The sequence below is a fragment of the Cyprinodon variegatus genome, unplaced genomic scaffold, assembly GCF_000732505.1.
Source record: "Cyprinodon variegatus isolate N-32 unplaced genomic scaffold, C_variegatus-1.0 Scaffold55, whole genome shotgun sequence".
NCBI classification, from domain to species: domain Eukaryota; kingdom Metazoa; phylum Chordata; class Actinopteri; order Cyprinodontiformes; family Cyprinodontidae; genus Cyprinodon; species Cyprinodon variegatus.
In genome coordinates this window covers 174,655-189,662 of record NW_015150508.1, presented here as the reverse complement: position 1 = coordinate 189,662, position 15,008 = coordinate 174,655, and positions in this window count along the sequence as shown.

Sequence of the window (15,008 nt, the reverse complement as noted above, 5' to 3'; positions counted from 1 at the left end):
GATTAGCCTTTCTATCAGCTTGCAACCGATCTTACCGATGGGCAATTGCTTTAGCAGAAAGTTTAACCACTCGTTTGCCCATTTGTGTGTCACAACTGCTGGTCAGAAAGTCCTGTTTGTCAGCAGTAGATGGCGCACTAGCACCTGCTGGTAAATCCACGTCTGCTATGCAATCTTCCATAATAAAAGTCCGTCAGTCAATAGATTGCAACCAGTTAATTGATACAAAGTTCCTCCACTTCAGCAACCAATGCATTGGATTTATGCCATTACACACCTGTCCTCATCAACACCGGATCGTACTTATATAGACAGCTGACAGATCATGTGACCCAAACCATTTGGAATACAGAAATTCATAATCTGCTCCTACAGATGTCAATGCAATGGTTCATCTGCATCTTTACCTGATGAACAATACATCGGGTGTTAAAACAAGTTTTTTAAATCTTTGGTCAACAACAAAATAAAAGCACACATATCTTTCATCTTTACCATCAACTGTAGTTTAGATTTATATTTAAAATTCAAAAACCACTAATCAAGTTATGAAGATTAGCACTGACTATGAAAAAGCATTATACTTTTCCTTAAAGGAATGGTTTTGTGCTTTTTACTGTTGTTTTTCCTTCATTTTAAATTTTGTCACAGTCATTCCAAAATAAGTTAAAAAACAATCCACTGGACTTTGTTTCTAATTCGAAACGTTTCGCTTCCCATCCAGGAAGCTTTTTCAATTAAAAAAGTCAGGAATAGGTTTTGATGGGCTGCTGTATAAAACATCAAACTCAACGTTATTCCTCAGGATTCCAAGTGAAACACTCTAATCACTTCCTATAGCATGCATTATTGTGGAGGGTCTTGCCTAAGGGCCCACACTGGCAGCTCATTCCCCCAGCTGGGATACAAACCCAGGCCTCCTGTTTGCAGGACGGGTGACTTACCACTTGACAATACTTCATATTTTCGATCTCTATTTTACATACCATAAACAACTTTACAGAGCCATTTATTGTTAAGTAATTGATAACATCATATAACGTAGCTGTTTTTGTTTTAACTGTGAGTAGCATGTAAACCAACCAATAGGTAACAGTCATCCACTCAAGACAACCTCCTCCTCATTTGCATATTGAGGTAAAAAATGAATGGGATAAAAGAAAGATAGGAAGAATATCATAGATGAAAGTGTATATACATAAAATAAAACATAAAAAGAAAATAATGTTTATAAAATAGAGTTAAAAAAAGTATAATGACAATAGATATATCGAGTAATTAGATTTACACATTTATGTCTCATTTAGTAATCGTATTACTGCTTGCAACTAATAATTTGCTGCCTATGTTTTATTTATTATTTGTCTATTTATCTGTTGAGCATTTATTTATTGTTGTATTATTTTTTAATTATGCCTGAATTTGTCTGCTTTACCTGTCACTGTACCACACTGAATTTCACTGAGCCTTTGGAATTGGATTTAGACTTAGACAACTTTTTTTGTAATTTTGTTTACACAGAGTGATACAAGATTTTGTAGAACATTATATTTTTACACACTGACAACTTTCACTTAGCTTTAAAATAAATATGAAATTTAAAAGTCATGCTTTTCAATCAATTAAAAAAAAACATATACCTTACAATAAATTAAACAGGCTTCACATTATTCTAGAAAACAAAAGGAAAATAATGAATTGAAGGCAGCAGCTGTCATTCAATTTTAAGATGATCTGAGGCACCTATTTATATTGAATATTCTACCCAACATTTATAAAGTCCCTGTTCCTGCACATGATAAACAAACCACAAAAGCATTTAGCTTTTAGTGAGCACTTTACTGAATTTTTGCCATTGAATCAGTTGCCATGCGCCATTGTCTCTCCTCTGTGCTCATGTTGAGGTTGCAGGTCGCTGTTACTTGCACTTACAACTGTGCATTTTTATCAGATGCACTTACACCAGAAAACTGTGGTCCTTATTTATACACCTTAAGTGACAAATAACAAATCTGTTTAAGGCTTATTAATGATGCTTTACTGACTTTTTCAATTAGCTATGGTGCTAATTACTGAAAAGGTAACGCATTTACTGTAACGCATTACCTATTATGTATTAGTCCAAACACTACTCATAACTAACACCAAAGTTTCAAAAATAGAAAGCACAAAAAACATATCCGTAAGGTGTGGAAGTGCTGTTCACTGTTCTGTAAATTGGGGCAAATTTTATGATTTTAAAACAAGTGGAGACTTTGTCGCACATCCCTCTTCCCCCCGTAACTTACTTGGCCCAGAGATTAGAGCGTGCACTTATACTCATATTATGTAGGGTACAGTATAGCAGCAGCATGGGCCCCAGTTCTAACAACATACCTGCCATAAATCAAGTGAGTTTCAAAATCGAAGCTAACACATGCACCTGTTTAAAGTAGATCATGTTATTCTGTTTTAGCAATACATGGATTCTTGTAGTATGAGACACTCTTGTATTTACTTTCTTCCTCAAATCAAAGTTGTCATAACCCAGGTACAGCACAACTGAAGAACAGTATTGTTACTTTCCTGGGAATTAATTAACACTAAGCCTTGCTGGCAGAAACTAAATCACATTACTTAAGGGCTCAAGGTTGTTTTTCAGTTTCTATCACAGTCCACCACAGGAGTTTCTCACTATTATTTGGTGAGGCAATTCTTGTCCATTTTTATTCTTCTTTTTGTAATGCAAGTGTGTAGCCATATATAACATATGTACATGATTTTTAGTATAAAAGTATACAACTTTTTTTAAATAGCAAGAACAACCAGAAAACAGAAACATCAGTGTCAGGTGAAATTGCCCACACTGATATATGTGGAGATATAAACAATGGTCAATATGGGACTGTTCTTTTTTCCCAAAAGAGAACAAGAGCTTATATCGGGCCCTGAACCATTGAAGTAAAGATGTCTGACTTTGAATTACACTAGCCTTGTTGTTTCTGGATCGGCTGAAGCCTATAGGGACTGACTTAGAGTAATGCCCTGCCCCATATCTCCCACAGCACTCAGCCAAATGCAGCTATGCAACAGAAGCCCCACTTAATGTGATCTTCCATGGCTTTCTGAGGTGGAAGTGGCAGAGAAACAAAGGACAGAGAAAGAGTTGGTTGACTCATGGTTGCACAAAGCCACACTCCAGAATATGTGCCCACACTCCCAAAATAGTCTGTCAGCTTGTGTGTGAGAATATGTGTGTTGGGGGGGAGGGGGGCATATACGAGTGCACCTAGCTCACATTTGTTCAGTGCAGGCTCAAGTGTCTCATATCTCAAGATTTCTCTCACTCAGTTCCTAAACAAAGCTTGTTTGGTCAAGTGGCAAAGGAACAAAAGGAATCAATCATGCAATTATCCAGATTTCCTCTGTCACTTCAAACAGAGAACAAATAAGTGTCTGACCATTTGGTTGGTGTGGAGTAGTGCTGCACAAGGGCCTTTACATGTCCACATCTTTTATGAAAGAAAAAAATCTGTCACTCATGTCAGTTATGTTTAATGGCAAATGCTTTGCACTGAAGCAAAAGGAGGGCAGAAAGACAATCTCTGAAAAAACTGAAAGAAAATTAAAAACTTTCTAAACCAGAAGCAGTGCTGATCATTTCACTATTGCGGTTATTTCATTTTCTTTTATTTCAATAATACCAGTAAGAATTGAACTCTGGCAACAAAACAAAACCTTATCCCTGGTTTGGGATCAAAATTCAAGAGTTTAGAACTCATTTATCATTTCTCTTGAATATCTGCAGCCTCAGATCTCTGTTTATCACTCAAACTTATTTCAGATAATGATTTTTTTAAGCAACATATGACTTAAGACCTGATTTAATTTCAAAGAAGGCGCAGTTATAAACAAATTCACTTTCATATTCAATTCTTTTCCTTTTCCATTTTAATTCACAATTTCCAAATACAGTTTTGTCTAAGAGTCAAAAAAGTTACCTTGGTATCTTATTTTTTAAAACGCTGCGCATTCATGAGAGACACAATGTGCTTACTGATTACATCTTTAATGAAAGAGGAGAGTTCACAAACGTGTCTTGAATCATCACTTCTCTCCTTGACGTAGCTCAGGTTCTACATCATTAACCAGGCAGCTTTGTAATATTGATCACATCATAATCCAGAAATATTCCAGCTTTAAAAAAAAAAATTCACTAGCTTTTACTACTTAGGGTAATGTTTCTTTTTCTATATTTACAATTTTGTTATGACTTTAAGTAGTATGCCCTCAAAGTGTCTGGAGGACAAGACATACAGTACTGTAGAGTACATTCAAGGTTGAAAGATCTGATTGTATACAGATCTGCCTAGATAGACAGTCTGTTATGCATTTATGAACTCTGTGTTCATTAATGTAGTATTTTATTATGCTCTATAAAAAAAACAATTAAAATGCGTTCTTCATAAAAAATAAAGTTCAGATCATCTCAGATTAAGCAAATTTAGACAGACAGACACACACACTGATAGAACAGTTAGTGTAGGATATAGTCAGTATTAACAACAGGAAAAGGAATTCTACATTTAAATCAGAACTATAAATGGAAAAAAGTCAAAAATTAACTGACAATATTGCCCACTTTTTTTTGACCAAAAAAATGGAAATCATCAAATGAAAATGCTGCATTTAGAATATCGTAATCAGATATGTTTTAGTGGTAATTGCCACAAGCTTGATAATCTTAAACCTGTTGAGTGTTGATGATGGAACATTCACAAAGCAGGTCATATTGAATGATTCACAACAATGGTGCAAATCATATCAGATGACGCAACAATAGTAGAAAAAAATAAATTTGTCAGGTGGAAATCCATATATATCGGAAATTCTAATAAGGGTGATAAGAGTGTTACACAGTGTTTACATCAGGTCGTACAGTCTGAATCCTCCACCAAAGCACCATACTTATGCTAAAAATAGTATTTGAGTCTCTCATTCACATAAGCACTGTGAAACTGTTTCCCAACATATTAAAAACTATTTCATACACTGTGTGAATCCTTTATTTTACCAGTGTTTTTGTCAAAGTTAATCAATATCAAATGACTCAACTTTTTGGTTTTAAAGGTATTTCACACTTTCTCAGAAAGCCTTTTACTAGTCCAAAACACTGATATGTGGGTGTAAATAAACATGACCCAGGTGGCAGAAAAATGACAGACAAAAATATATGAAGAGTTTATTTTACAGTTCATGCAGGACAAAGAGTGAAAATCTATTTTATTTACTCGGTTAAAAGCACATATTTGTTCACTCTTTTCTTTCTAAGGTTAGAAACTATTGTATCGAGAAATTTAGATAAACGTAATTAACACTGCTGAGCTCAAAAAATAACTTACCTTTTCTATAGAAAACTTGCTCTTTGTTTCTAGTTTATTTCTTTGAAAACCCAATTAATATATTTGGCCTCCTTAGCACTCAATTCAGAACATTAACTGCTTTGTTAAAGGCCTGTTTTGTGTCATGCAGTGATTGATCATGGGCAGGGAGGGGACAGCAGAGTTGGGACAGACTGGTGATATAAATCACATCTGATAGAGGGCATATAGATAATTGGCTGTCTGGCCCTATAGTCAGGAGAAGCAAGCCACTATCTTCCAGGGGGAGATAAACCAGAGGGCAGCGCACAATGATAACAACATGCTTGACTGTCAACAGACGAGATGCAAAATTACCCCTCTTCCATCCGCTATGTCTCTGTCCCCTTCTCCTGCCCTGTTATTGTTCCAATGAGGAGGGGAGAGGTTAAGTGGATTGAAAATCAGTTGACGGAATGTTTCTGTATATTCTTCTTGTTGCCATATTTGTGAATAGATTTACTGTGGGTGACCGTGATGCAGACTGATCAATACAAAAGCATATTCAAGGACTTCCAACATGATGCTATAGTGATGCTCCACCAGATCCCTGCAGCTCTCACTTTCTCTCTTGTGTCCTCTTAAGACACATCTTGTCCCCTTCAAATTCGGGAGGGGTGTCCTCCTCGCTCAGCAGTTTCAAAGATAAAAGGAATGTCCAAGTTCATCTGACACACATAGAGCCGGTCTTGATTAAATAGCCTGACAATGCGGCAAATGTATTGCAGTTGCCAGGGAGACCGGGCTGACCTTGGTGGTTGCGCTTTGCATCAAGAGTTGCCAAGAAGACACAGAGTATACCTTCCCAGAGCAGAAAGGACAAAACAAGTAGGAATTCAAAGTGAAGGACAGCTGTTTTTTCAAAAGATACAATTATGAACATCCATAACACTATAGTGATCTGTGTTATCCTGTTGCCTGATAAGAGCAAAGTTATAAAGCACGGTGACTAAGAAGTGTGAAAAACCTGCATACTTTGGATTCAAAAAGTACTGGAAATACAAAAATGGGGCTTGCAAACACTAGATTTTGACAAGCGAACAGCATCTGCAGAGTAAAAATACTGCAAAGAAGAAATGCTGCGATCACTAAATAGAGAGCAGCAAAGTGAAAACATGCCGCTTGCACAAAACCCAGTTGAAACGCTAAACGGGCTAAATCCAGACCACACCATAGACATTTCTAAGAATTAATGCTTATGGACCGGACCCCTTTGTAAAGATATAATTGCGATTCCTTTGAATAGCATATTTGGAGTAAAGAAAAAAAGTCATATTTTCCTTTTTTGACTTTTTAAAACAGCTAATCTCTCTTGGCTTTCTGTTTGTGCCCTTAGTAAGGGTTTTGTCCCATAAAAGTTGATAATCATATCAACCAACTGGTCAGTAACACTCTGTAGTGTGTAGCTAGTTGTTTGCAGCTTTTCTGAACTTAACAGTTGATCCTTCAACATTACATAACTCTAAATTTGCCTTTGTTTCAAATCTTAAAACCTGTTCAGTAGGGGTTGTATTAACAGTTCATTCGTGCTTTGCCACTCTCTATCTTTTATGATTGCATGCATTTTGTCATTTTGTTTTTGTTTCATTGTTGGGTTTTCATGCCTCACTTTTGAGTTTGGAGTACTTTTCAAATTTGCTGTGCATCAATATATTTGAAGGGCATTTGTACTCCTCAGCCACTGTAATATTGACATGTTTTATTGCAAACAGTTTAAGTTTGAGAAACGTGGCCTTCCAAGACTGTTCAATTTCTTTGTTAAATTCTAATCTGTTCAGAATGCTGAAGCTTTCCTTTTCAGCATTTGGTGGATAATACTCTAAAGATTAAAAGCCCAGCTGTGTAGAATGCAATGCCCTCTCATCATACTCTAAGCATTCAAATACTTTTCATAAACCTATGTATTGGATTTAAATTTCCCAAAGCCTTCACACTAACAATAGAGTAGGGGATTCAAAGTAACAAAACATTCCCTGAACTTTGAAGCAAGGTTCTGCATTTTATTTTTATTCATCTCATACATATTTTTAAAAAGCTTAATTTGACAACACTGAGCTTTGGATCACATTAAGGGAATATTTTTAAGCATCTAAGGGAAAGCCAAACCATGCTGCTCTGTGAAGGATAATGACTTAAGCACCACAAAAAACATGTCAGTTAATGTCAGATCCATCACCTTGAAGTAATATTGGAGATTAACATAAAAGCTGTGCATATACGTGGTTATTTGTATAAAATCTTTGTTGCTCCTTTTGCGTGTAATATTTGTCACATCACAACGGAATCAGACAGAGCTACATCGAATTAGAGAAATACTGATTTCATTTTAATTCAAGGGTGTTTGGCAGTGGAGAAAATGCAGTTAGAGCCTCAGTTATGTGGAATTAGAACAATCGGAGAAAACAGATGCAGCAAGCATCTTTTTAAATGTGAGGTTCTTCTCTCTCTAAGGAGTCCTTTATGCAGCTGAGGTTTTTTTGTAACTCCCTGGGCTTTTGAAGGCCTCCTGCTCTTCTTATGCCAAATCTGGAACCTCACTACAGGGGTTCTCAGGTGGGAGTAGGCTCACCTGCTGTTCCATGTGCCATTTTATCATCCAGATACACGATAGGAATACACATATTTAGCGAAGCGAAACACACACATAAAATGAAGATGCTATATTTCAATACAGTACATTGACCTCCAGGCACCAGGCTGCACTGTTTTTTTTTTTTTTTTTTTTTTTTTTTTTTGCAAGCAATTGCCCAGGCAAAATTGTGCTCTCCTTAGACCTGGTATTAAAACTGCAAGAAATTGAAACAAACCCCATGTACTCAAAATAACAAATTATATCATATGCTCACATCAAGTAGGCAGACAGAGTCAAAGGAATATTCATATTTGTAAACATTTGTGAGAGAGGTAATGCACGGTTGATGAGCCTTCATTTTCAGCTTGCTCTTGCAGCTGGATGTTTGATGTCTGTTATTGAGGAGGATGCAGCCTTCATTATAGCCATTCACATCACACTATGCCTCTGTGTGTCAGCTAATGTATTGTATTTTTCATCTTGATTTTTTTTCTAGGTTAAGTAATTGTTTGCTCTTTATATTTGCATATGATGAGGAGGCAGCTTCTACTGTGACTGTTGTCCCTTCATTAATTGAACTAAATCTAAAGAATTCAGCAAAAGCATTTCATAACATAATTCACAGCACAACTTCTACTTGGGCTTTTGCTGAATTTTTGTTCAATTATCAGGTTTGCTATGTTGTTGGTACATGTGGAGTATTTTTTTTTCTATTTTTACAATCAGAAGCTTCTCTGTCCTGAGAAATTGGATAGCACTTTCCGTTTTCTAATTGCAGCACTACTTGTAAGAGTCCAGCTGCTATTCTGGCTTGTTTTTTTTATTCATTGGAAGTAAACTAGCACTTCTTATGAAATATTTAAAACAAATAACATATCGTTATCCTTTGCAAAATATTAATACTCACTAAAGTGTGATGCTCTGCCACATTAAAACCTTATCTTTAGTTCAAAAACTTATTTAGAACAATTTTCTTTTAAAACAGCAGGAAATAAAACATAATGGTAAAGTGAAAGAAAATTTTTCATATCCATTATTTTTATCCAAGTGTAGTATGTAACTGCATGAAATACTTTATTTCAACCTGAAGAGATTCACATGGAAAAAAAACAGCAGTTTGAAAGGTTTATATAATTTGAAGAACTTTAAGTCTTCCTTGCTCACACTATGCGTCAGAGTGACTGTTTATGATTGTTGAATGGCAACGACAGTTTTGCCTGCACAATGAGATGAGAACAAAAGTCATGCAAAAGGCCTGACCCTGTGAATGGCTAGAATAGATTGCCCGTCTGGCTTCCTGCGAAGGGCATAACGATTAGTGCCTTCATGATGCAAGCACACTCACAGCAGCCTGTAAAGTCTTCGATAGACATAAGGTGTGACTTCCAAAAGGATGGAGTAAGTTGGATTAATACTGGAAAATGGAAACTATTATGGTAGGACCAATGCACCTGGTATGGCATGAATAAGAGGGCAATTGTAGAAGGTCTAAACTGAAGATGTAAATTTACGGACTTCAGGAGGTCTCTCTGTGCTAAAAATATTGGTGATAGGAAGCATTCTGCCTCACTTTCTAGCTCCTTCCATACTGCCAGCACTATTGGGATAGCTCTTCTTATGGTGGCTGCTGACACACTTCCTGTCATGATCTTGGATGGATCCTGATTTGATTACTCATTTCATTCACCTGCCTAGCTCTGACCAGTTCTCATTACCTTTCATCTGATCCACCTGCTTCAGCCTCTATTTAACCTTTTCTTCAGACCAGCCATCAGCCACATTATTCGAGCATTTGGTGAGAATTATTTAGCTGGTGCTGACTCCTGACCACATCATTGACTTTGGCTTTGACCTCTGGATTATCCTGCCTTTCTTCATCTACTGTTCTCTGTCCTCAGGGACTTCAGCATCTGGAACTCTCAGGGCGGCTCCTGCCACATCTGTCTGGCAGCCGACTGGCTATAACAAACCTCTTCCTCTGGGCATGGACTGAACTTAAACACCAGAGGTTCCTGCCTTAGATGTCTTGGCTGATCACTGGAGATCTGCTTTCTAAATAAAAGTTTTTGACAGCTTTTCCTTCCCAATATGTGGTATTTGAACTGAGCCCATGGGAAACTATTTCATTTTTGGACGCTGTTTTGTTGTAAGTTGCTTTCAGAGGAGCATAGCCTGAAAATCAAGGGTCTAGCACAATAGAGGTTAAATCTTTTAAAGAGTTGCTTTACATATATTTATTGAAAAAATAAAGCACTGCTTTTAGATCTTGACACATACATAATGTAACAGGTTGCACTAGTAGGTCTCGCACTCTTCTTAGCCTGAGCCACTATAAAAGGGGAAGCAGGAAGGTTAGTAGCCAGGAGTTTGATTCCTGTGTCTGGGACCAGGGGTGTGTTGGATCTATGCTGTTAGCTGACTGGGGTATGTTGGGAGGAAAATTGTGTTTGAGTTGATCCTCTTCAATGAGTTGGTGCTGATTTGGGTTTTTTTTATACAGGGCCGCCTTATTAGTGTTCTGGCAGTAACTTTACCTGGTTGTGTGGTTGTTCGACGCCACAGGTAGGCTTTTACAGTATATTTACTGTTTTAAGTGACACAGGTAAGCAGTGTTTTAATGTGGTTAGACTGTTCTGATTAAAGTATTTTAAGGAGCATTTAGTAATTTTGTATTTTTGTTTTGACAGGGTTGTCACTGCATCCTGCTGTCCTTTTAAAGTAGATTTTTTTGTTTGTCCACTCAGGTTGAATTGTTTGTTTCTTTAAGTACTTGTGAGGGCGGACTAACAACTTTCCATTTATTTTGTTAGCTATTCAATTTTAGATAGTTGCATTTTATTTATATACAATAAAGATTGGGAAAATTAACTCAGATTCAGTTATTCTTTCCCTTTTAGACACAGCAACCATAAGTCTGTGTTATGAAGGATTACACTTGCAATAACCCATAGAAACCCCCACTCGGACCTGTAACAATAATATTTATGTAATACCAGCAATAATGTTCTTATTGGAAATATTGAGGTTTTTCATTCCGCTACAATGGAAAAAAAAAAGTTAGCCTAAACCGAAACTTTATGTTAAGGTATGCACTTTTAAATAACTATACAATATGAAGCTCACTGGTAATGAATGATTTGCTAACCTTAAGCAACTTTAATTTTAGTGTAAATAAAAATCATTGATACAAGCCAAAAATCTGCTATTCTCTAATTGGCTATCTGTATGATCCAATGAAGCCAAACTCTACATAACATGCAAGTCCAAAGAAACTCTATTGGTAAGAGGAATTTCCAACACCTGCACATGCTCCCTTTTGGTAAAGATGGTGCATTAGGTTGTTGATTTCATATTTTTTTTATATTGTTTCATATATAGTCCAATTTTAAGATGTCTTCACATTAACACTATTTGCTTTCATATCAATAACATATTATTGTATGATATCTTCATATAGTCATTGGCTATCCCTGCAATACCAAGTTTTATATAATTAAAAAAATGTATCCAACCAAATATACAGTTAGTGCTATGTCTTTAATTTTTTAAAGGTTAAGGAATATGATAAAATTTTATTACTTTCAGATTGAAAAGCACTTTGTTTACTTGTAACAGATCTTATACATGATTGAAGTGTTGCAAACACATACTGACCCTTGACTATAAAAGCTAAATAGGTACTGAATTGCGATCTTAGGGTATCATTTTTCGTCTGCTATTTAGATATTTGAACTGGTCAAGGTTTATAGTGAAAGATCTGGGGTTGTGATTTTGACAGTATCTGGTTCCACAGAATAATGACGCAGGAGGTCTTTAACATGAAAGCACAGCATATTTCAGGTCATCTTCTTTTATTTGAAATAGATATGCTTTAGTTTTCTTTCACTTTAAAATTAAATTATCATATGAAAGCCAAAAAGAGTGAAGTTTTTAGTTGTGATACAGCAAAATGTGAGAAAGGTTAATTAGTTTAATACTTTTGCAGGGCACCTCTCTATTTTTTATTTCACCTTAATTTATACAGGCTAATCTCACTAACATACAAGGTTTAATTTTTCACATATAAACTGATCGATTGATGTATTGTGTTTTCTCAAAAAGTCAAACAGTGTTTGTATAAATTGAATATAAAAACAAAAGTCTGTAGTGTAGAGGGGACATAGGGCAGCTTGGATAGTTGTAAAATCTGTGCCATCAATTAAGTGCTGGCACTGATTTCACCTGTGGACATACTTTACATCACAGCTTACTGAAGTGTTTACAACAATTTTTCAGATGCGTTATGATTGTGGTCTGATCCCTCCATTGTCACAAAACATCATCTACTGTATTACACTCATGATTAAAAATTCAAAGAAAATTCAGAAAGAGGAAATCCCCCCCCCCCAAATGATGGCAAACTACATCCACTCCAATTAGCCTATCGAGATGGGAAAGGTGTGGATTGCTGTATGATTTTTATTTCAGACAGATTATAAAAAACATACCTGTGCAATCTGCTGATTTTTCTTCAGTTTTTAAGAAGATCTAGCCTCATATTTTAATTGCAGCTCTTGCCTCCTATTCTAATTTATCTGCATAGAGTTTGTCGCTGCTCCTAAGCCTTTTAACAGACAGACTGTAATAGTCTGTTTTGAATAGAACCTTGTCCAGTATGATCACTTCTGGCAAAGGGTCTCTGCAGGGCCTTCTCCTTTCTTCCTTGCTCTTTACCATGTACACAGACACCTGCAGTACTTCCCAACAGGTAGCTACAGTACCTTGTGATTTTGTTCGATGACTGGGCCCTACTGTCACTTCTTCATGGGGCTCAGTCAGCCATGGGAATGCCTTACCACAATTTGCAAAGTGGTGCAAACTACCTGCCAGAAACATTTTTGGATTTATCCAATTTATAATCCAATATTTAATCAATCAATCAATCAATCAATCAATCAATCAATCAATCAATCAATCAATCTATCTATCTATCTATCTATCTATCTATCTATCTATCTATCTATCTATCTATCTATCTATCTATCTATCTATCTATCTATCTATCTNTATCTATCTATCTATCTATCTATCTATCTATCTATCTATCTATCTATCTATCTATCTATCTATCTATCTATATATATATATATATATATATATATATATATATATATATATACACTTAAATGTGCATCCTTCTACATATCTCTATCACCATAAATAAGACTGTGTGTAGATTCTCAGGACCACATCGATCCTGCTCAGCTGAATCCTCTCATAACTGATCAAACCGAGCTACCAACAGACCTTTCTAATCAATAGCTATTTCAACAGCATAGAACCAGAGCAACAATTCAGAATAAATGGAAAGTCCCAACATATACATCTGACCTCTTTGTTATGACAATACCCATCTGAACAGGATCATAAAAATAGTTCTTATCGATCTAGTCCAAGTTCATGAGGAGGTGAGTCCTGTAATGCCAATTAACCGAGTTAAGGCCACAGCTTTTTTATTGTATTTCTACTGCTACAGGGTACATGGTCTATATCAATGGTAGAAATGTTGAAATGAGTCAAAACATTGCATAACCTTAGCTGCCCCAAAGGCTACAGCTTCAGCCCAGCTAAGTGGTCAAACTTAGGGTAAATCAAAGAAATATATATGCCACATCCACTAAAGTCTGTGTGTTGATGTTTGCACAAACCCAACAGGTTTATCTTTCCCCATGTGACAGCCCCCATTCATACCAGAGACGTGATCTTCAAATGGCAGCCCCAGGGCAATATAAAGGGACAAAACAAGATCCCATCAGACTCATCCATTCCTATGCTGCTGTGTGAAAAAAACATAGGGAAAAGGAGAGAAAGCATGATAGCATCAACATGGCACCTTGTGCAGTTTAGAGTTAAAGTCACGCACCACATATGTGGAGGGTTTGTTTATTTAAAAATTTCCTGATTATTGCTAATTAAATCCCAAAGCCTTTTAAAACGAAAGGCCCATAGCAGCGGTTTTAGCTTGGGAAGTTTTTGGTGTTTTTGTTGTTGATCCATTTTGCTGCAAGATAGTCGAATGTGTAATGGTAATTTGAAATGTTTGAGCAAGTGGCTGCCTGGTTGGAACTAAAATGAGAGTTTTGAAAAGATATGACATTTTGTGAAATAAGGGATTCAAAATTATGTAACATACGGTAAAGCAAAACATTTTTGAAAAATGTATCTATATGTCACAGCAGTGATTAAACTAAAATAAATCAGTTTCTATCAGTCTATGTCCTACAAGACAGGCTTTTCAAAACTCTGAGCATTGACCTTGTTGATCACTAAAGCAGGTTTTTTGAAGTCATGTGCACCAGTTTCTAAAATATTATTCATAATTATTGCAATTATTAAAACAGATTTAATAATAACAACAGTTTTTTTTATGCTAATCTATGATGGATTGTAAGAGCTGGAATAATCACATTCAGCCTTTTATCAAATTTGAACAGAGAGCATAATATATGAGAGACCTACTAACATAAATAACATAATGAACTACATGAATGTAAGTGTGGACAAAATACATTCTTTTGGGTTGGGAATAAAATACTTTAAATAATATTTGATATAATTGTTTAATTTTACAGCTTTTTTTGTATTTAAATCTAACAATGTTCCCAAAAGTCCCCCATGTGCATTGATTAGATATCTGGTTTTGTGAAAACATGTATTGTGAAACATGTGTGATGTTTCACTTTAATTAGGGTAGTTGGCAGGATCAAGTAAAAAGGTAGAACTAATATAGAGAGAACTTTATTACCATATGTCCATTTTACCACAAAGTGTTTGATATTTTAACAGCTATAAAAAAAAGTAATGACCCACTTCATTTTATGCGTTTCCTACGGCACAGATTTTTTTGTCCAGACAATTATTTTAATACTACATGAGATTTCTGAGTCATTTTGAATTTTAAATACTTCTTCGCAGTTTAGGCAACATGAACTGTGGCCTTTAATTTAACACTAGGCCAAACTAGAAAAAAATTATATATATATATATATATATATATA